Here is a 23,893-nt window from a genome sequence, read left to right on the forward strand (position 1 = left end):
ATTATTCTGCATGTGCGGAAGGGGGCAGAGATCATCTGGGAAACACTGCCTCCCCCCCCCCCCCCCCCGCCCCCATACATGCTTGATTTTGTTTGCACATACTGGAAAATGTATCATGTTTTTAGTTGTGAGAATTGGCACAACTAGCTGGTGTGCCCTTGACTAACAGTGCAGATTTAATTTCAGGCTTTACAGAGGCATACACTGGCAGTTTGTGTTCATAGCCATGGATTCCTGTGACTGTGTGCATGTGTGTGGCCAGTCTACAGACAAAGACTAAAAAGTGACTGTGCGCATACTGGAGGTGTAAAATTGCGGCTAGTTTAGTTTGTGGCATGGTGGTGATTCTTAAGATGTTGCACAGACTGTGAGAAAGCCAGGAGGGGATTGTTGCAGCTTCAGCAGGGGAGGAAGAGAGGGTCAATGGTGAGCAGTGACTTTAAGCAGGGGGTCAATGAGAGCTCTCTTTCAGGCTAGGGATGGGAGGGGGGGAGGAGGAGGAGGAGGAAGAGGGTGGGCCAGGGAGAGGTGGGAGGAGAGAGAAAGAGAGAGTAGCATCCCTATCCTTTTCTTTAGAGCACGCTGCTCTCGCAGTAACAGGAGGTGAATGCTTCCCTAATTGTCATCACTGCCCGCTTCTGAGCAACAAAGAGAACCTCAGAGGTAAGGTTTCTTTCCCCTATCCACTCTCAAATGGCTGTTTCGCTTAAGGCAGGAGGAGAAAGCAACAGTGGTAAAGGAAGGGAGAAATGCCCCAGGAAGGAGGGTAGCTTGAATTCCACTTTCCTGAACAAAAAGAAAAAAGAGAGAGAGAGGAAAAGTGTGAACAGAAACAACAGAAAGGAGGGAAGAGCCCAGGTCAGGAATCCTTACTGGGGTGTGCGTGTTAGCATCTGAGACATCGATGAGGATAGGGAAGCACAAAATAAAAACAAACCCGTAATGTTAAACCCAGAAAAGGGGAAGAAAAGATGGCTATAAAAATGTACATCAAGTTTTTGTTTTGCCATGTATAGATGTAAGCTCTTTGGGGCAGAGATTAAGGTATTTCTGGGCATCTGTGGGACCTCTCACAATGTGAGCGTTGCTTGACTGGAGTTGTAATAGGAATAAGCAATAACATGGAATTCTATGTATGTTCTGCAACCTGAAAAAAGTAGGGAGTATAGGGGAGATAGATGAGTTTTACCTGGCTTGGGGTAAAGTCTTTGTGGACGCTGCTGAAGAAAAGTGTCTGGGATCTTTGTACTCCTTCAAAAGACAGTTTTGTGAGAATTGTGTTTATTTAAGCCGATATATTTTCCACCCTGAAATCAAAACTTTAAAGGAAGGTGGGTGGGAAATGGAGGAAAATATCCTTCAAAGCAAGCATGGTAGTGCCTAGAATGAAAAGTAATTTGTATACAATGAAGTGGTATAAAAGCTGTTGTGGTTTAGAAGCCAGAATAGTGGAAGAGGGCTATATGGAGCTTTGTGGACCTTGTAAATAAATGGGATGCTTCTTATTTTGCCTACAAAGGAGAGCAATGCAAGTGTGTAATTAGTTGTCACATTGGATGTGGGTCTGTTTCACTGTCTGTCCTTTCTAGTCGTTTGTGAACGTTCCGAGAAGAATGGAGAAGCCACAATTAATGACAACCCCCCCACTCTATAATATTTTCTGAATGCATCAATTGTAATTGTGTTACTCTACCAGATTCAGGCCTTCTTTCATTTAGCTAACCTCAGTCAAAATGTTGGAGTCATAGAGTTTGTTCTTTGCTCTATATTTTAAAAGCAAATGGAAAAAATCTTATCAGTTATTTAGTGGGTGTTTAATAGAGTGGTTTAGTTTGTGTGTGTGTGTTTTGTGGGGAGGGGTTTTGTTTTGTTTTTTGTTTTAACTTTGCAATCACTAAGAAATCCAAGGATATTCTCAGAATCTTTTTTCCTGTTTACTTTTCCTATAATATATATTATTTTAATACAATGAAATGGTCAAAAAGACAGGATTTCTTCCAATTGGATTTCCTCCAATACTAAACAACTTTCTGTTTCTTCTGTAGTATTCATTTTCAGGCATCTTTTCCGAGCATGGATACAAACTCAGTAGTCAATTTGAAGTATCTATTAACTCCAACTCCCCCTTAAAAGTAACCTTGTCATTTTAGTTGTTCCATTGTGTTATTACCATTAGACTTAAGTGAGCTCTGAAGGATTCTCTGTTAATGCAGGATAATACCCAAGACTTAGATATGATCTCTCGAATGTAAATCTTACTGGTTTGATGGTATTTGCTTGCAACGAATTATTTATATTCCACATTTCCAATATTTTGTCATTGTAACCTCACAATAGTTAGGCTAAGAAATGGAAACAAGCCTCAAGGTCACCCACTGAGCTGAGGTTTGAACACAGTTGTCTGTTCAAGTCGGATATGCTGCCCACTACATGACTCTTAATGGGGCAGGTGAGTACAGAGCAATCCTAAGCAAGTCTATTCAGAATCCTACTCGGGTCTATTCAATGGGGCTTACTCCCAGGAAAGTGCTCTTAGTCTTACACTGCTGATTTGTTATAACAAAAACTATTCAGGATTTTTGCAGCACTTTAAAGATGAATGATAAATCTGGGCTCCTTTTCATTACACATCAGCTTTTTTATGTGTGAAGTATGTGTGTCACTGAGACAACTTACTGTTCATTCAGAGTGTTCTAGCTTAGCTGGCTTGTGGCTCCGGTAGGAATGAAGGTCTAGTGGTTTTGGAACAGATAGGCATAATTCTGTCCACTCCATTGCTATAATCAGTTTATTACAGATGCTTCTTTCTGCTGTACTGAGCAATACTGTAGTCATCCAGAGAAAATGATTTTATAGAAGGATTAGTTCCCTAGTCTTCTAGACATTTAAAAAACACCTACACTTCCCATTTTTAAGATAGACATATTAGCATGTATTATATCAGTTTAATTAATTTATTATTAGTTGTCTAGTAATAAGCAAACAACAATATTGCGTTGTTCCAGATACATAAAAATAAAATGATAGAATAATTAAATTAAAAATTGCTTGTTGCCCAAAAAACCACCAAACGGCTTGCCTTCAAAAAGGGAAAAAACAGCCAGAGCGTCACACTTGAAAGACAAACTCATTGATCATGACAAGAACTTTTGGAAGCAATAGCCTATTGTGTCTGGTGCGCTAGTTTTCAAAGTGCCACAGGTTTCTGTTTTATTGTTACATAAATTAACTTCAAATGAAGGATTTTGGTAGCAACAGCAGGATAAAATTGTGGCACTTCAGCAACCAAAGGATTAGATTAAAGTGCCCAGGAAGGAAATAAGTTGTGGCCCAGTGTGCAGTTATACTCTGTGGGGTTTGCTTATGAATAACTGTGCGATGGTTTGTAGCCATTGTCTTCGGTGAAACATCAGGAGAAAATGCTACTGGAATATGGCCCTACAGCCCGGAGACCCCGCAACACTTCATTGTCTTTGGGTTAAAGAAACTCTAAAATCTGTTGTCAATCCAAAAGATTTCAGATGTTTTAGTTGTGAAGTTTAGAAACTTTTGACAAGTTCCAAAATATGGGTCTTTTTCTCTTGAGCTGGAAAGATCACTCATTCTATCACAAGTTATGGCTGATTGGTATTTATTGCAAGTTGGCACAAATATGTAAATGGTCACTTTAAGCCATAATGCCAGATAATATGGGAAGTAAATAAAGGAAGGTCATATAAAGGTATGAATTATCTCTGCAAAGTAGAACGTTTGATCTTAATGCTAGCACACATTCAAACAGCAATAATATTTTACGACTATTTGCCATGACCTAATGTTAATTTATTTCAGCGATAAGGAAGTTTTAAATTGCCTGGCAAAATCTGATAGGAGGTGTAATAGGTAGTTTTTGAACATTGTTTTGGAGGAAATCAAAATTTCATGACTCCAAGATCTAGAACAGGGGTAGGGAACCTTTAACACTCAAAGAGCCATTTGGACCCGTTTTTCACGGGAAAAGAAAACACTTGGAGCCCCAAATAATTTTTGACATTTAAAATAAAGATAACACTATATATATAGGGTTTTTTTTACCTTTACTCCGCATACATTCCTGGAGAAGCTGCAAGATGGGATTACACCTGCCCTGCTGCCTCTGTAGAGGCGATGGCAAAAAGGAGATGGGCCGGGCGTAGCTCAGCTAGTGGAGCCACAGTGCAAGGGCAGAAGAGCCGCATGCGGCTCTCGAGCCGCAGGTTCCCTACCCCTGATCTAGAAGAAGAACACAGATTGTAACAACTGCGAATAATATTGAAGTCCAGGATTTTGAAACAACAACAACAACAGCAACAAAAGTCAGCTAGGCCAGTTTTATTTATTTCCAGGGAGACTTTACCTGGGTAAGCATTTCAAAAGACTACTTTGCTGCCTGCAGTCTGAAATCCCATAACCCGCTCTACCACTCCAAGATTTTACTGCCTTATGCCATGGCATGTGTAGACTAAACTAGATACAATTGAGACCAGTGGTTTCCAACCTTTTTGATACTAGGAGCCACGAGTCTTAATTTAGTGTGTATGGTGACCCATCCAGGCTTGACTCAAGATTTTTTTTTGGTACCCTTAACCAGTGTTTTCCCATGCATGGCTCTCACCTCTTTCTCTCATCCTCTCGCTTTTCTATGCTCCGAACAGCCAACTTTCCAGCTTGTTTTCTCCTTTCAGCAACCATCGTAAAGGCACTAGTTGCCAGACAGAGTCCCACCTACTCCCCTATTATTACTGACAAGGGAATTAGAGCAAGAATATGAGAAGTTGACAAGAAAAAGGAGGAGAGAAAGAATGATGCAAAGAGTAGAAGCTGGCTGGCTCACTTTTCTGACCCACAGTTTGGGAAACACCGATCTAGTCTATATGTTCTGTTCTTTACTGTTATCCTATGTCTGTGGTGGCGAACCTTTGGCACTCCAGATGTTATGGACTACAATTCCCATCAGCCCCTGCCATGCTGCCATGCTACCAATTGGCCATGCTGGCAGGGGCTGATGGGAATTGTAGTCAATAACATCTGGAGTGCCAAAGGTTTGCCACCACTGTGACCTATGTAATCTGGTAAAAACATCTTTCAATTTTCTCTTGAGAACTGTATTTTTCAGATTCTTCTCTTTAAATTATAGCTGTTCTGACTGTTAGGAATGTTAAGGTTACAGACATAAGCTCTGTAAATTATATGAAAATGAGTTTTTTATACCCAGATCCTAATTTATGATAGATCTCTGGGTACTGTAAATCTCTGGCATTACCACACGGTGGCACATTTAGCAGAAATAATCACTTTGTAAGCACAACGGATAAAAATCACACTACTGTGACTAATGTGGGAACTGATGTAAGTGTTGCCAGGATTTGCCTTTCTTTATATAAGACCCTCAAAAATAAATATGTGAATTGGAGAGTAAAAGTATAAAGTTGGAAAAACCAGGACATGAAAAATTGAAAGCTCCTTCAACTAATTATTCCTAACCTTGCTCTGCCATGAGGAAAGACAATATATAAATATTTTAAATAAATAACAGTTGAAAGGGGAAGGGAAGTTTCTGCAAATTATATTTTCCTTGAAGTTGTACAAGTTCAGAGGGGATCTGGTGAAAGGAACGAGCAATAACAGATTTATACTGTACGCTGCTGGATTGGATCCAGTGGTGGAATTCAAATAGTTTAACAACTGGTTCTGGTGGTGGGATTCAAATAATTTAACTACTGGTTGCTTACAAGCGCCATTTTAACAACTGGTTCTGCCGAAGTGGTGCGAACCTGCTGAATCCCACCACTGATTGGATCATGCATTCATATGAGAGAATTGGACCCTCAAAGTCTGAGACATGGACTCAGTGGTATAGGATCAGGCCATAGTAGGTGATCGACAGTACAGCGTTATGAAAAGAATCTCAAGTCCAAGCCTGTTGAAATCAGTCAGCTTAGAGTTGGGTCACTTTGTTTAGGATTGCAATTCAATTGCTTTTGATTTTCTCCAATCTGTGTCCAGTGCCACTGACCTCTTTTTCAAGACTCCTAATTCAGAAAACTTTCGTAGGAGTCCTGCTGCAATTAATGGAATAAGGGTACCTTATAAGTAACTCTGTTAGTACCTCTTCATTACAAGGACCTTAAGAGATTTCAGTTAGGCTAGCTAGAGACCTTTGGTCACTATTTCATAGATGCCTTGGAGGTAAGCAGAAATCTGTTTGTTTATACATTTTCCTTCCTGTAAAAATGTTGAAGAGCCACCACAGACCTTTGTGTTCTCGGGACCCTTTTCACACTACTCAGACCCAACCTAGACATCATATGAAAGTAAATCATATGGTGGTGGCGAACCTTTGGCACTCCAGATGTTATGGACTACAATTCCCATCAGCCCCTGCCAGCATGGCCAATTGCGGTCTAGCTCCATCAACCATCAGGGTGACTGTATTCGATGGATTTTTTTTTTGCTATTATAGTGCTCCCCTTCTTGGCAGTTCTGAGGTATATCTCATTCTGTCCTCAGAACAGTCCTGTGAAGTGGGTTATTCTGAGACATAACGAGTAGTCTGGGTTCACTGAATGAGATTCACGTCTGAGTGGAGATTTGAATCCAGGCCCACCACAACAAGTCCGATATAACATTCTCTGCCCTACACTAGTCCTTGAAGTCTGGTCAACTTGACTTTCCCTTTTGTCTGAGTCATCCTTGGCTGCATCTCAGGAGGGCCTAAGAAAGCTCAGCTCAGAACTCCTCCTAACTCAACCCCTTCCAGAGGCTGCCCTCTTTCTTGGCTGAAGGGCTTTTTGTTTTCACAGCTGCAAGTAGCCAATTGTCACAGGTGTGGATGTATGCAACCTTGTCCTTAAGGCACAAAACAGCCTGAGCTCCCTACAGGCCGGTTTGAGATCCATGCTTGCACTTAAGCAGTTCCCCATGCAGAATATAACTGGTTTACTTAGGTTCAGGTTTTAGTCACATCGTTGGAAAACAATGATTAAAAATAATCCAGAGAAACACGAAGAATTTGTATTAGAATGCACTTAAGTGCCAGTAAAAGGAGCGGGGGGGGGGAGGGGGTCTCGAAACCAGATGAAAAGCATAATGAATGGATGTGTCAATGAGAAGAAAATCAGAAGTTCTCAGGGAAAGGCATGCTTCTCTACAGAGGTTTCTTACATTTAGTAAACAAGTTCTCTTATTTATTCTGTCAGTAAAAATAATTTTAAAGATCCATTTTTGAATCCAACTGGAGCATTCAAAGGCAATAACAGCTCTGTGGAAAAAGCAAAAAAAAAATCCTTTGCCAAGTGGCTAAATTTGAAAAGATTTTTGTAACAGGGCTAGTGATCCTACCAATGAGATCTTTGTGTCACAGTGCAGAGGTCAGGGTATAGAACCCTTTGGGATATCAAAAGAGGATGAGAAGAATGGATAGGATTTCCAGCAGCCCGAGAGAGTGCTCTTTTGTTTTCATTGGTCAGCTAGGAAGGATGACGCCTGTGGACATCAAAGTGACAGCTAAACAGCGTTATCTAAGCCCATCCTTTGCACCCCTGCCATGCAATTGGCCTCTTGAGGGGAAAGAAAAAGCTTCGGAGAAAGCTGCAAAAGTAAGTTAGGATGTTGTTCTATTAATTGTAAAAGGGAACTGATATGTAGATTTAGCAAAAAAAACCCCACCACTCTCGATTTGTGAAAATGTAAGTTGAGGGGACTCTATGTTCATCATATATGCATGAAAAGTTTGTATTAATCCTATTACACTCTTTCTGAAAATGGAAGCCATTCGTTTTTTAAATTACTTATTTGAGGTTTGCACTGGTCCTGCTACGCTTTGAGTTATAACATGCACAGGATTGCAGCTGACTAGCCCAATAAAATTCGCACCTACAGGACTTGAAAATGTTCTATGAGGATTCAAAAAAGTGTACATAGGACTGCAGCCAGACAATCAACAGCATTTAAACCGTGACTTCTGAATTACAATTAATAATGAAGTTCAAGACAATTCATTCTCCTGGATTGAATAGAGACATGGAATTCCTGTCTCATTACCAATGCTGATTTCTCCACCCCTACAACTCCACCTAATTCAATCATGTTTGCTTTTGTCATTTATCTGCTATTGATATTTATCTGCTATTGTCATTGGGCTTCAGAATTCATTCTTCTCTACTTAAGGACAGATGGATTAAAATTCTAGCTGAAGAAGTGTGAGTGCACACGAAAGCTTATACTAAGAATAAAAGTTTGTTGGTCTTAAAGGTGCTACTGGACTCAAACTTTTTCATGAAAACTCATAACCTGCCAGAGATTTTATTAGTTTTTAAGGTGCTTCTGGACTCTGGCTCTTTTTTTTTTACCACTTAAAAGGTTTTTCTTTGCCAGGACACTGGACCATTATTATCTTATTATCTTCACTGTATATATTAGATCTGAAATACTGTCTCTCTAAAAAAAATCCTGCAAAATGTGGTGGTGGACAGTTGTTTTAAGAACTCCTGGGTAGGACACTTTTACATATACATGCGGTGCTTCTAGGTGTGCTCAAATGACCATATGCACGCTTACAGAAAGATTTCACTTTGGCACATGTTCAGAAATTATTCTGTTCCAAATAGTTTTTTGGTTCTGTGCTGACTGCTGAAACTCTGTGGCCAGGACTGTTTCTTATGAACCGTGTGTGGTACTGATTAGTAGCATCTTGAAGCGATGTCTCTCCACAATATTGTTTTGCTCTTCCTCCTAGTGGCGTTGTTTTTGCTCCTCTTTGTTCCCCAGAGAGTGTTTTTCCCTGACACATCTACAAAATTCCCACAAGAAGCAACAGTGAACTTGATGGCAATATACTGTGGGCAGTAAGTAATTAATTGGAACTGAACAGAGCTACTTAATTAATTAAAAGAGGTCCTGACCTCGATGCCTTTGGTTACTTCCAAGTAACCAAGAGTGTAACTAAGACTATAGGCGCTTCAGATACCAGGAATGAAGTGGTAAGAGACTCAGTGAACCACAATTCACATTGTTTGTGCCATTTTCTTGTCAGACTGGAAGCCTTTTCACAGAACATTATGTGATGTCTGAATATATGTGGAGGAGAAATAGAATTCAGGTGACAAACTCCTTCCTAATATACACACAAGCCCTCCGCAGATCTTATGGTGGTGTTCCATTCATGCATTCAGGAGCTGGTCAGCTGTGTGTCTTGAGTGCATAATATGCATAATCCCATAATGTGTGAATTGGGCAACTTGTGGATGTTTCATGTGGGGGCAGCTCCCATTCCCATCCATGAGAAATCAGTGTTCTGTTTTGTGTGAATGGCAGCTGTATCCACCTGGATAATTCACTCATGCACAATTATAGAATTGAGTGTATGGGATGCATTGCAGGATCCATGTTCTCCTTCTAACATGCAACTGATGGGTTCCAAGAATATATAAACAGAATGTCACTGTAATGTCTGCAGAGGGCTACAATCACTGGGAGTTGTGTGTAAATACTCTTTTATCCTCACTTATGTTCTGATATCAAAAGTGAGATTGTCCCGGGGAGAGGTTTGAAGCTAGGAAATAAGGGACAGACATGGGAAATATTCAGCTTCCTTCATCCATGTGCCATGTTTGGTCAAAAAATCCCCCATCCCTATATCCACTGTTTTTATAGGTGACCCATCCCTGACTAAGTGAGTCTGAAGCTACCATGTCTAATCTGGCCTTGTAATTTCACTCTTATATTTGGTGAGTGACATCAGGTCAGCCACTATCTTGCACTTTCCTTTACTCCAAGGTATACAGACTACCTGCACAGGGAGATTTTCCACTGTATAAACAGAAGAAAGTCACAGCGATAAAGGGGGCAGCCAAACAATGTGTACATGACTTTTCTGGCTGCTGTCCCCCCTTTTACTCAGGAGCAAGAACATACCACACTTTTTTCAAAATCAAGATGAAACTGCAGGGTACCTTTAGATCCACCAGGATATTGCCTCATAGCCACCACAAGGAGGGGGTGGGGTTAAACTCTAACTTGGCAGAGGTAAAATCTGCATTTCCCTCTTTTTCAGCCCTTTAAAACACATTTTTGGGATGGGGGAGTAGGTTCTGTGCTGGATTACAGCATGGCTTGGGGGGAAAGTGGGGAAAATCACTTGGGGCGCTTGTGAAAGCAAAGTTGACATCCCAACTCTGCCATGGAAACTTGCTGGGTCACCTTGGGCCAGTCTCACACTCTCACCTTGACCTTGGCAAGTATTTGGATGGGAGTTCTCCAAGGAATACTAGAGGTGTGGTGAAGGGGCAGGCAACACCAAACCACCCCCAATGTCTTTTGCCTTGAAAATCATACGGGGTTATCACAAGTCATCTGTGACTTGATGGAAAAAAAAGATTAATGAAATGTTGTCCAGTGATTTGGGGTGTTATCTCTATAGCCATACATTCTGATGTATATAACAGATGTGGACTCCAGTCCCACAAGACCTCAATGAGGTCTCTGGAGAGGCAGCATATAGATTTTCTAAATAATATTCTTATGCTATAATCAGGTATTTAAGGTGTCACAAAAGTTTTGGTTTTCTCTGCAGTCCTAGTAGTAAAAACTTGAAAACAGGCAGGCAACTGGAATTCTGAAGAAGTGATGTGCTATATCCAGTATCATTTTTGTGTGTTTTCTTTCTGTTTGTACACAATTGTCAAATGTATACTTTTTTTAAAAAAAATCCTGTCTTTCCACTAAAACAGCATTCCAGAAGGATCACAAAACCATGAAACATTGAGAAACAATTAAAAACCAAATTTTTATAGTGATCAAACTGTAACACACTAAACATTTAAAGAAGCAGAATATATTCACTATATTAGCTAGCTAAAACAGATGGAATTGTATCCATTATTTAAAGCACAGTCAAACAGGATAGGCTTTACCAGGAAGTTAATGCAGATCAAGAAATGGGGAAATGTGTTCCTCACAGCAGGTCTGTCTGCAGTATTCTGTCTGCTAGTTCTAATTGTGGTATGAGGTTTATTTATTTACTTTACAGCCCACCTTTCTCACTGAGAAATAAAGCAGGCTGCCTAGTGTAAAACAGTGCATTCTAATATTGAGAGACATCTAATAGACAATGCAGGAGGGTTAAGATGATAAAATTGGAAACAGTACAAAAAGAATCAAATATGATATGTCAAGTTATGCAAAAATGGAATTACAAAAGTAGAAAACAGTGCTGTAAGACCATTTCACTGGATTAAAGTCAGCTAGATAGATCTTCACTACTAATATTTTAAAAAGTCCTTCAGATTGCTCTTAATGAAATGGTAGAACTAGTGGAACTTCTGTTTGCCCCCTGCTTCCTTGTTTCCGTTGCCTTTTTTGTTTTGTTTACTGCCTTTTTTGTTTTGCTGACTTATGCGTTACTTCATCAATAGATCTTTAGTCTTGGGAGAAAAACTAAAAGAAGCCCTTTTGATCGATCTCAAATGATTGAACTAGGGTCGGGGGAATCAGGAAGAAGCAAGCATTCCTGAAGAGAGTGTAAAGCGCACCATCTTGTTCACTTTCCCTGTGAAGGCAGGGAAGAATGTTGTACTTCCCCTGCTTTTGGAAACCACAGGCTTTCTCTCATCTGCAGCATGGTGAAATGAAAGGAAAACAATCAAGAATCTAACCCGAAGGTAATGTACGCTCACTGTGGAGCAGACCACAAGTGCACAAATGACCCTGGTTTGGTCTGTTAGGGTACTTGATAAAAGTTCATGGTACTATGTTAAGTGTGGTACTGAGCAAGCATCAGCTATCTTTCTAGTTTTGAAATTCTGTAAGACCTTTTCCTGTGGGTCCTTCTGCACAGGCAACACAAACGGGTTAAATGAACCCATGTTGTCTATGTTGTCATTTGCACGTTGGCTGCAGGGGCTATCTGAGATTGCTGGGATCTTAGCATCAGGCTATGTCACGGTTTGCATGGGAAATGCTGTCTTTCCCTGTGAACTGTACATCTGAGAATCCTTCCACCCGAAAAAAACCCTACCCAAGAATCTCCCCACCTGAGAATCCCCCCCCCACACACACACACTTACCAGCACAAAATGGAAGCCACCTGGAGAATCCACTCTAATGGCAGCCACCTGCAGAATCCACCATAATGGTTGATGGAAGGGGGTGGGGAATAGAACACTTCCTATAATTCACACAGGGAAGCATGAAGCATCTGAAACATAGGTTAAAGAAAAGTCGCTAATTTAGCTATTTGCTAAAGCTATTTGCAGAACCTTTGAAGCTATTTACAGAACTACTACAGCTTTCAAAATTGTTACTGAAAATGCTGGGTTACTGAAATATTTGCTTTATTATCCTCCCTTGGCACTGTCTGGTTTTGTCGGTATAAATAGCAGAAAAACACAATATATATGACATATAATATGTCATAATATATATTATATTAATAGCAAATAGGCTGGTAAATGAGTCCTTGGTGGTATATTTGATGTTGTTGGGTTCTATAATAGTGTTATCTGAGTTGTAATGGGGGCAGAGTTGGCATTAAGCTTTGTCATAGGATTAGTTCTAGAGCTCTTTGGTGGTCCATTGTCCATAGCTGCTTCACTTTGGAAAAGAGGGAGGAATGCTTCTTGCAAGCAAGGAATGATATCCCACCTAGATTGTGAGAAGAAAATACTGTCATCCAGTACAGCCAGAAATCCTATATGGTGGGCTAATGAGATATTTGTTTTGGATGATGTATTTATGTAAGTTTGCTGAACCCATGCTGTAGAAGGTGAGTCTCAGGTAGTTTACTACAGAAAATAATTATTTCTGTTTGGAGGTTTATGTCCCTTCTTTATCGTGCTTTGTGAATTCATCATTATTCCATTACTGTCTTACTGTTTATACTGGATCGTGTTATTTATTGTGTGCCTCATAGTAGATTAATACACTTATCTTGGGACTCCCATGGTAATGGCATTTTCCTCTGTTCTTTTAAAAAAATCTTTATGTCAAAGTTATTCCTCTGGAACACAGTCCCAGTTTCTGAGAGAAAAAAAGTTGGGGGGAGGGAAGAGTCAAATCTGTCTCAACCAAAATAATGTTATAGCAAGTCAAATACAAATATAAATAAAGTTATAGCAAGTCAAACACCTTAAAAATCGAGAAGCTGTTTTTAATTGCTTTGAAAGGCTTTCATTGATGAATGACACAATGAAAGACTCAATTAAAAGGGAACATGGTGGTGGGTGAGGATGATTTCAGATTCTTTTTGTGTTAAAACATGTGAAGGAAGGGCGTGCAGTTTCTGATGCCATGGTTACAGCACCCCCTGGCAAGTTGCTTTCTGTAACTGGCACCCTTATTCTAGTATGGAACCAAATACTCTATTCCTGGCAAAGACTGTAGCATTTGTAAAATAATTTGTCTATTAAATAATGCGCTGTATTGAAAGGCAATGACAGGGTTTGCTTAGACGTGATTCATCATTGTCACAGCAATTATAAGTTTATTTTCTTCTGGGTCAGAATGACATTTGTTACGGAATAATTTTTCAGCACTTGTGCTGCTCTCCTGTGTGTTTTTAAAAATGTATTTAGCAACAGACACTAGCCTACTTCGTTGGTTTTCAGCAAGTGTGTCATAGTCTGCAGTATTTCCATCCGTGAATCTGTTTCTCTTGTTTTACAGTGTTATTAGAGCAGAAGCATTGGTGCAGGAGTCTTAATAGATCGATTTGTGCATTAATGAACTAGAACTTTAGCTGCAGATTAGGATAGATGAATGGCTGCTTCTTGCTGTATACTTGGTGAGGGAGACCTCTGTCTCTCCTAAGAAGGATGGACTTTTCTCCCAGTTTGCATCTGAAACTATAATAGTTTTCTTTAAGTTTTTATCAACTAATAATTGCAACAGAAACTAAACCATACAATGCTAATTTTTTGGTTTTATGGCTGCATTTAGACATCACAAGCAAACGTCATTGGAGTGTTGTGCAGTTTCTGGGCTGCATGGCCATGTTCTAGTAGCATTTTCTCCTGATATTTCACCTGTATCTGAAGATGCCAGCTACAGATACAGGCGAAACATCAGGAGAAAATGCTACTGGAACATGGCCATACAGCACGGAAGCCCCACAACACTCCAGTGATTCCAGTCGTGAAAGCCTTCGACAATGTAATAAATGTAATTGGGTTTGTGAATAGTATGACCTAGTCCTAGAAGTTACTTGGGTTTGTTTCATGCTTCCTTCTCTTCCCTCTTTTCCTTGGATACTGCTGGAAAACAGAAGACTACCTGATTTTGTATAACTATGGTTTGATATTCAGATTATGTGAAATAACAAACAAGTAACAACCATAACAAATTGTGGTTGGCTTTGCTGCTTACAATCCAGAATTCCCAGCCAAATTAATTCCTGGTTTGTTGGCAAGAGACCTGATCAGTTTGGATGTTGCAGCAGGTTGACAGATTGCAGAAGTCTTCAATTTCCCAGCCTATGTGAAGAAGAGGGGAAGTATCATGTGAGCAGGGGACTTCCTGAATCACTTTTTTCATAAACTAATTGCAGAAGGTTTGTGAAACCTGGATGCAGCCTAGTAGTCGTAAATTTGGGTCCTGTTATCATAAGAATGGTAAACTGTCCTTATTTATCAGAAACAATCCCTATTTTTATACCTAACCCTGATAGAAGAGACCTGGGATGCAGTGTGGTAAACTGCAGTACTGCAGTAAAAGTTCTGCTCTCAACCTGAGGTAGATCACAACAGAAGTCAGCTTCAGGTAGCTGGGGTCGTTTCCCCACTTACCTCGACGACCCTTTGCTGCGCACTACTATCAGTGCCCGTCATTTCTGGCGCGCTCCTGGGCTTCCCCAGGCTCTGTGCGGGGTCATCAAAAGGCGCCGTTTTGAGGAGCGCCAGGAATGACGCGCGCTGAGGGAGCACGAGAGCAGCAGCGTCGGGACGGCTGCGTTGTTGCCGCCCCTGTAGTGGAGAGTGCCGCGGGACCCCGCGCTACTTGGGGAGAGTAGTGCGCAGCAGCTGGTAAGTGGGGAAACAACCTGGGTCAAGGTTGACTCAACCTTCCACCATTTTGAGGTTGGTAAAATGAGTACCCAGCTTGCTGGGGGTAAAGAATAGACAACTGGGAAAGGCAATGGCAAGCTACACAGTCTGCCTAATAAACATTGTGATGTGAAATCACCCCATGGGTCAGGAGGGAGTTTATGCTCAGGGTGTATACTTGCACAAGGGTGTATGTTCAGAGTGCCTTCAGATCTGCCCATTATCTCAGTGACCAGAACTATAGGTGCAGTAGTGGTGCAGATGCAAGTTTCATGTGGAGTGAGAGATCCATGCTGTGGTAACTTGGTGTAAGATACCCAAATCCTGGTGCCTCCATACAGCTCAGAAAAATTGGCTGCTTCCCAGGGGCACACTATACCAGGATTCTGCCCCCCCTCGCAAAAATCAGGGGACTACCACAAACAACTTGTGTCACTTGTATAAAAATGAATTTGAAGTAGAAGTCAAGAAGGTATATTCAAAAATATAACAAATCACATTTGCAGTGCCATGAGAGGATTGTGGGACTTCCATTTTCGCAAATTTTTAACAATGTTCATTCACACTGAGTTCCTTAATGCCCAGCCCCCTCTGCCCCCTTGTACCTTTCCAATTTCTGTGTCATGGAAGCATTTTCAGAGCCCTGAGACCAAACCCCATTTTTGCGGAGGGGAAGCAATAAGATTTCCTAATGAAAACAAAATCCCCATATTCCCCTAAATCGACACCTTGAAATTCAGTTCCACGCATTTGTTCTCACACAAAAGCCCAGACAAGCAGTTCATGTTTGATGTAGCTGTAGTCTATCTTCTGTTTATTTGTGAATCCCTTTCTCTGTGTTATAAAATGAGTAACACTTGAAACGCACAACGCACAGGGCTGTGAAGATGTTTGTATAACGCAAAGTGCAACCCCGTTCCTTTAAAAAGGGAGGGGGCAGTTGTTGACATTCACAGTGCCTTAGACTGACAGATTGGTTAGTTCTTGACTGGAGCACCATGACCTAGCACAACACTTCAATGTTAATAAGACATGAGCGGGGAGAAGCATGCAATTCATCATCTAGCCCATGGGCACACAAATTATAGAACAGCTTGCTAAGTTGTGGTGGAGTCCTTATTATGTTTCCTCCGTGGCCACAGAAGAGAGATAGCTTTGAATCCTTCCTCTGTTCTGCTGTCATAGAAAAATGTTCATGTCACGATGACCTGACCAAGTGTTCAGTTGCATGCTGCGCTTGTTTCCAGGGGGGGGTTTACTCAGTCAGGCTGACAGACTCTTTTCTGAATCAAAGGCGGTAAACTCAAGCAAAGCCAGAGTTGGCAGCTACTAACCAACCATCCTGCCAAACTCAGCAGAGCTCATTCAGTTCATGATGGTTCGAACCATGGGGCTGACTTGCGAGGTGTGATTTTGGGACCCTGCACGCCTCATCGCTGTAAGGTACAGTATGTTTTGCTGTGTGTAAACAATCATGTTGTTTCGCCCCTTCATGCAACTGAAGTTTTTCAAAGCAGAATCTTGCAACAGCTTCATTCACTGGTGCAGCGGCAGGCTGATTTCGGTCTTGCGTGGTTTAATTTAAATATACAAAATGAGAGAAATATTCAGGATTTCTTGAGATTTATGGCATACCCAGTCTGTAGTAAATATGCACTTTTACTTGAGAATGTGTGTGTGGCAGGATTATATACTCAGGTTAACTTAATCCATCGTTCTTTGCAAGAATCCCAGTAAGTATTAGGCTGGTTGAATATTGACTAGTGGTTTACTGGGTGGACTACAGGATATCTTTTGGTCACCCCTAACCTAGACCAGCATGGTGTAGTGATTAAAAGCTGGTGGATTCTAATATGGAGAACCAGGTTTGGTTCCCCACTCCTCTATCTGAGTGGTGGAGGCTTATCTGGTGAACCAGATGTGTTTCCGCACTCCTACATTGCTGCTGGGTGACCTTGGGCTAGTCACAGTTCTTCGGAACTCTCTCAGTCACACCTACCTTACAAGGTGTCTGTTGTGGGAAGAGTAAGGGAAAGGAGCTTGTAGGCCACCTTGAGTCTCCTTACAGGAGAGAAAGGTGGGGTATAAATCCAAACTCTTCTTCTACTACTAAATCTATAGTGACTGATAACACCATTAAATTGACATTGGTTTTCTCGTTAATAAATCTACACTCTCATTTGTGCTTCATTATAATACCACAGATATCATTTGCTGTACTGAAAAATAATTTTAAAGATGAATTATTTTTCTACCCAAACCTTTTTAACTACTACTCATGGCAATTTGAGTCTCTTTCTCATTGTGTCTCACGTAACATAAAAGAAAAACAAATGCTTTGAAATTACAGAATACTTGAGGAAACAAATGTTTTTAATTGAAATTTAAATCTCTCCCTCTTTATATCTTTACTTGTAGATATACCCCCTGCAGCTTTCTTGCATTACATGGCTTTTGAAATAAATTACATTTTTCCCTCTGTGATGACAATTTCAAATCTTTCCCCACCACTTTTAAAACTTTGTAAGGAAGCACTTGTACGTTCTAGTCCTTGATACTGACACTTTGAATCTTGGAATATGACTACATAACAGAAGTCAACTAGTTCAACTTGTTCATTTTATTTCCCTTCTCTTCCCTTCCAACAATAGTTTTGTGAGGGGTATCAGGACTTCTAGCCCAGAACTTTTAACACTGTCTCACAAAATTATGATTTTATTTATTTATTATTTAGTACATTTGTACTCTGCCTTTCTCCTCAGTGGGGACTCCAAGTGGCTTGCATAGTTCTCCTCAACTCCATTTTAGTCTCACAACAACCCTGTGTGGTAGGTTAGGTTGAGTGAGAGTGATTGGTCCAAAGTCACCCAGTGATTTTCCATGGTACAAATGGGGATTTGAACCCAGGGCTCCCAGATGCTAGTCCAACAGTCATAATAATTTTCTGAGTTATATGTTGGTGGTGGAAGGTGTCAAGTATGCTAAAATACAGTTTAAAGCATGAATTAGATTACTGTTTTGAGGGGTGCATGTTCTGTCTGTTTCCAAGGAATGCACTTGGCAGAAGGATGAATACCTTAAAGTCACATTTGCTTTATTTTGGAGACTTTTTAGGCCTAGTTTGATTTTTGATGTACATGATAGTCCCAAAGATACATTCAGTATCAATGGCAGCAGCATTATGCAGTCCTGTAGTAATTAATAAAATTTATTCTCTTTATTTTACTACAAAACTCTATCTGAAATTTTGTGTGTGTGGTGAATGTAAATTTTGATTGTGTTTAGCCTATCCTCAGATAGCTTTTGTTTTTGGATTCTGCTTTGGGGCAATGTGGATTCTTGCAACTTCTTTTAAAAGGAAATATGTGATTTTAATCGTTACGAATTTTAATACATCTTTGAGTTCTACAATGAAAATTTTCCAAATTTCTCTCATTTTATTGAAATTCTGGCCTACAGATTTACTGAGAAAGGTGTGACAACCATTACCTCATGTCTTAACACATTTTAATATTTAAGAATTTATAGATTTAAAACATTGGGGAGAGGTAGGCACACAAATTCCAAATTTTGAACTGAGTAATTTTCTAACATACTGGTTTTCCATAATCTGCTCAATTTACCCTTTCACCTAGCATAGACCACATTCCTGTGGGATTTGACATTAATATGGTGCACAGCAATATGCAGAGTACTTTACAGACTTATTCATCCTCACTGTAACTTTTGTAAGGCAGGTTGTCTGTGTTCCCATTTTTACAGCATAAGAAATTTAATCCAAGAGTCATTGGTTATAAACTATAAATGGTTCAAAGCTGAGGTGAGATTGAAATGCCTGTTTAGTCTATTTCTCAGCCCAGGATTTCTGTTTCAGAAGCAGCCAACCCTTGGTTTTTTTGAGTGTTGGAAAAACAATAGGTTCCCTTGGATTAGTAATACTAAAGTTCAAGAGAACTCTGTAAGCTGCTTCACAGAATGACAGCTTTTAAAATGGACGAATTGAACAGCCATGGTGTTTAAATCTCCACAGTATATGGACACTATTGAGTAAAAAAACAAAGCACATTAAATCCAGTTGCTTTCAGCGGGAGAATTAGAGAGCAAGCCTAGGCAGGTCTACTGAGGATTAAGTCTCATTTTATTCAGTGATGCTTACACCCTGGAAAGTGTTCTTAGTACTGTAGCCTTAATGTGTTTCATTTCCTCATATTGAAATCCATAAGAAGTAGAAATGCTTAACTTTGTCTAGAATGTAACTGTTCACAAATGAACACTCTAGAGCATACCATGTCAGTCTCGTTAGTGTGGAATGAAAAGCTGTATATTTAGTGGGAAAGAACAGCTGATGTTTAAATTAAATATACATGCTAGAGCAGGGGTAGGGAACCTGCGGCTCTCCAGATGTTCAGGAACTACAATTCCCATCAGCCTCTGTCAGCATGGCCAATTGACCATGCTGGTAGGGGCTGATGGGAATTGTAGTTCCTGAACATCTGGAGAGCCGCAGGTTCCCTACCCCTGTGCTAGAGGTAAACATACATGCTAGATGTAAATATACATGTTTAAATTAAATATACATGTCAGTTTTATGTTTGCATTTCAAATGCAGGGAAAGCTACACACACAGTTCCCAAATTGAGCACACCTATGAAATCATCCCCTGAGTAGAACCCTGGAGTTGGATACTGGTACAAATCATAGACCTCCAATCTACAGCATACAGGAGGTGAAGGTAGTTTTCACTCAAACCAACGATTGTCCTCCTTGCTTTTATCTTCTGTAACCTCCTGCTTAACTGTTTCCTACTGCTTAACAAGCTGTGTTGGTTTTGAGCTTGTAATTTTTTCAAGCAATGTGAGATAGTGATTTTTGTCAAGCTGATCAGAGGCTGGAGAAGAGACAGAAATGAGCTCTTGGAAGGGCAAGCACAAGCTCCTAGATCTGGATTACACTGCCAGAAAAATAGCCAACTAGAGATACTTAAAAGTCATTTTCCCCTCAAGTAACACCTGCGGCATTTATGAGATGCTGTAGAGGAACCCAATAAATCTGCATTAGAATACAGTGTTTCCTGTAGGGGAGGCCCATCAAGACGTTTACAGGATACAACTCAATTGCTGAATGTATTTATAGCCATATCATATATTACCTTTCAGCCTGCGTTAGCAGTACCAGACTTATAGCCAATGTACTGCAAGGATGTTCTCGGGTACTCAAGGAATGAAATAAAAAGCAGACACCATAACTGGGTGTCTGGAAATTGACAGTCCTCATTTCAAGGGGAAAAAAGGAAAGATTCCAAATTGATTAATGCAAACAATGGTTAAAGCCAATGGTATTTGGATTGTCAGATGGTTTTCTATTTCTGTAATAGAAGAAGAGATGTCCTTAATTTCAGGGGCATCACATATGGCCAAAATGCTTCTTCAAACTAAACATTCCTTTGGTATAGTGAGTCTAATGTGGGAACACTGATCTGGTAACACAGGCTATCTTTGCTCTATAATATTTCAGAGTTTTATTTCATGGGGACTGGTTTTAATTGTAAAAAGTGCATTCGGCTTTCATCATGAGCTTCTCCCTTTGTTGCCTCCATGTACAGACTGACATATCGGCTAGTCTCCCATTTCCCTTTTCTATGGAAGGTGTGGTGGCTCCATGGGTTCCAGGATGACATATTTGTCTTTGATCCATTTCACTCTGGGTTCAAGCCTGGGTTTGTTCTGAGACTGCTTTAGTTGGATTCATGGACGATATTTGTTTAGACTTTGGCAGGGGGTGATCTTCCCTGTTGATAGTTTTGGACATTTCAGCAACCTTTCACATAGTTGACCACTCCATTCTTTCTCAGAGCAGGTTAAGAGCTTAGGGGTGCTCATGAACCTTCCCTTGTTTGAAAAGCAAGTTGGCGCGGTGGCCAAGAGCACCCTCTGTTAACTGCATCAGATTCACTAGCACTCTTGTTATCTAGATTCTAGATCTAGAATCAGTTGATCCAGCCATGCTGATCCATGCTCACAAATGGATTACTGCAACACACTGTATGTGGGGCTGCCCTTAAAGACACATGAGAAACTTCAACTGGTCTAGAATGCAGTAGTCTGAGTATTATCAGGGGCCTGCCACTGGGAACATATGTTGCCCATTTAGAACAGCTGCCTTGGTTGCCAATCTGTAAGTTTAAATCAGTGTGCTGGTTTTGATCTTTAAAGCCCTTCACAAACTCATACCCACATATTTGAAGGACAGTTTCCTGCCATATATCTCTGTGTGCCAAATGTGGCTTATCAAGGGTTTGAAGAGATAAAGAGCATCAGCATGGATAATATTTCAAACATTTTTTTCAGTGATGCTTACATGTTAAAACATTAAACTAGCAAAAGAAACTGGTGGGTTATGCACACATTCAGAGAAAGATGCGGTCAGAATGCACCAGTCAGCTATGGAATCTCTTAAAAAAAGATTGTGCTTCTTTAATTCATAAACAGCAGGCAAACTCATTTTTGAAGAGGAGTGTCAAATATTGTAGTGAAACATTTTCAAGAAAGCATGGCCATGTTCAGATGAATTAGGTAGGCAATTTCTAGTATGCATGAATCCGTAATCCATTAATTCAACAGTGTAGCTGAAAAATCGTGTTTGTGGAGTCTTTACCAAAATGTGTTGTGTTGTTATGTTGCTTTTTATTCTTCTAGAAATCCTATGATCTAAAGTGCAATTTTTCAGTATTTTTTTTTGTGGGAACACAAAAAGTCACAATGGACGTTTTATTGTTTCTCAAAAGGCTGTTTTCTCTTCTTCCACAAACCCTTTTTTGTGCAGCCTCTGGTTAGCATGTCTTGATTTGATTATTTGTTTATTCATTTGCCATCAAGTCACAGCTGACTTATGACAACTTCTGGTGGGGTTTTTCAAGGCAAGAGATGTTTAGAGGTGGTTTGCCATTGCCTGCCTCCACATCAGGGCCCTGGTATTCCTTGGAAGTCTCCCATCCAAATACTAGCCAGAGTCAAGGCTGAGAGTGTGTGGCTGACCCAAGGTCACCCAGCAAGCTTCCATGGTGTGGGTGTGGATTTGAATCTGGGTTTCTTGGGTCCTAGTCTGACACCTTAACCTTTGGCAGTGGTAAAGACAATGGTTTCAATTCTGTGGTGTGACACAAGTCTGCTCATGATATGACTTTTCCCCTTGCTCCTGAGACTTGTTCAGCACTGATGCTGGATGTTGTGGTAACCAAATGGATTACAGTAACCAAAAAAACCCCCCATATGGCTTGAATTAGGAGGGGGAACTGGGCAAAATTTTTCTATCACTGCATATTCAGCTAGTTTGCTTTCCAAGTTCTCTCCACTTGTACCTCCTTCTGCTTTTCATTTTGCTGCAAGTAGACGCTGCAAGTATAATGCTGTTATCATATATTGAAACCATTCTTCTGAATTTTTTGAATGCTTTTTGGGGGCAATATTTCCAGTAACATACTCTTGGCAGCCATATCAAATTGATTTTTAAACTTTTCTGAATTCCTGTATGTATTTCTTTCCAATGTTTATATTTCTACACACCCACCTATGATAAAAAGATGCCATCCACTCCTTTACATATCCAACATTTCCATTTGTAATTCTTGTCATGCTACTTGATATCTTTTGAAGTGATACACACCAATAAAACATCTTGGACCAATTTCTTGTAAATATTTGGCTGGCTGTAAAAATTGTCTTTCGTCCATAGAGTTTCCTAATGTTCAGAAGATACTTCCTCCTAAAAATGTTGCACTCATCTGACCATTCATGCGATTCAGTTCCTTTCTGCTTTTCTTTAATTTTCACAATTTGTGTATGTTTTCTTGTATGCTCTTAACATTTTCTGATAATCCTATTGATATCTTGTATCATACTTTGCACTAACTTTTTATCTTCTCTTTACCTTTTTATCTTCTCTTTACCTTTATCTTTACCTTGTGTGTCCAATCACACTTGGCCAATAAAGATTCTATTCTATTCTATTCTCTCATGTGTCCTCTTCAGCTTGCCTAATTTTCTTGAGTTATTTATTCTGATAGATTTGTCACTGTTGGTATTTGCTTTGTCAACATTAATTAAAGTTTTTCCCCACCCCCTCTAGAATGTCTTGTTCCTCATTATCTGTCCTCTTAGTTTTTTGTGGTGCACCTGTTGCTTTCTCAATCAATGTTTCTTTCTTCAAAATCAAGGCCAAATTCATCCATGGCCAGGCCCCTAAGTTTTCAGGTACTTATACTACACCATTTACACTTTCAGTATTCACACAGACACCGATACCTAGTGGAAATAAAATCTTCTGACCTCTTTTCTCACAGTGTAGTCGTTCTTCCTTTTCCTTTTGTCTTTTGAAATCCTGACTTGTGCTTGTACATGTTAGCTGCCATTTGTTCTTTTTTTTTAAAAAAATTATAAATACAGTTGAACCTTGGTTTTCTTTGGTAATCCATCCGAAAAGAATCAATGAAAACCGAAACCGATGAAAACCGAGGCAAACTTTTCCATAGGAATTAATGTAAATTTAATTAATCCATTCTGGGCACCCCCCCAAAAAATACCAAAAACATATTTTTGGTGAATAAACATAGTATTTAATGCTGAAAACAGTAACAAACAAGAACACTAGGACCAGCATCAGAGCCAGTGGACCAATGTCGCACCAGAAAGCTGTCCCAAGGGGTCTGTTTCTGACACCTCTTTAAGATTTGTCTGAAATGGGGCAAGACATTGTCATTAAACAAGTTGCAGACACAGCCCGCAACAGCTTTGTCCAGGTGATTTTTCTCCACAAACCCCTACACCTTACTGCAAATCGAT

The 23,893-nt window shown here is 40.1% G+C and overlaps 1 protein-coding gene across 3 annotated transcripts in view; it reads left to right on the forward strand.

Annotated features, from left to right (window-relative positions):
- Window positions 1-565: 565 nt before the first annotated feature.
- GREB1 (growth regulating estrogen receptor binding 1) overlaps window positions 566-23,893 on the forward strand; it is a 100,823-nt gene continuing 77,495 nt past the window's right edge. For all 3 annotated transcript variants that reach the window (XM_048498713.1, XM_048498732.1, XM_048498722.1), the window contains exon 1: window positions 566-663. The gene's annotated coding sequence lies outside the window, so the exon portion shown is untranslated. The remainder of the gene's footprint in view (window positions 664-23,893) is intronic.

Source organism: Sphaerodactylus townsendi, linkage group LG01 (assembly GCF_021028975.2).
Source record: "Sphaerodactylus townsendi isolate TG3544 linkage group LG01, MPM_Stown_v2.3, whole genome shotgun sequence".
NCBI classification, from domain to species: Eukaryota; Metazoa; Chordata; class Lepidosauria; order Squamata; family Sphaerodactylidae; genus Sphaerodactylus; species Sphaerodactylus townsendi.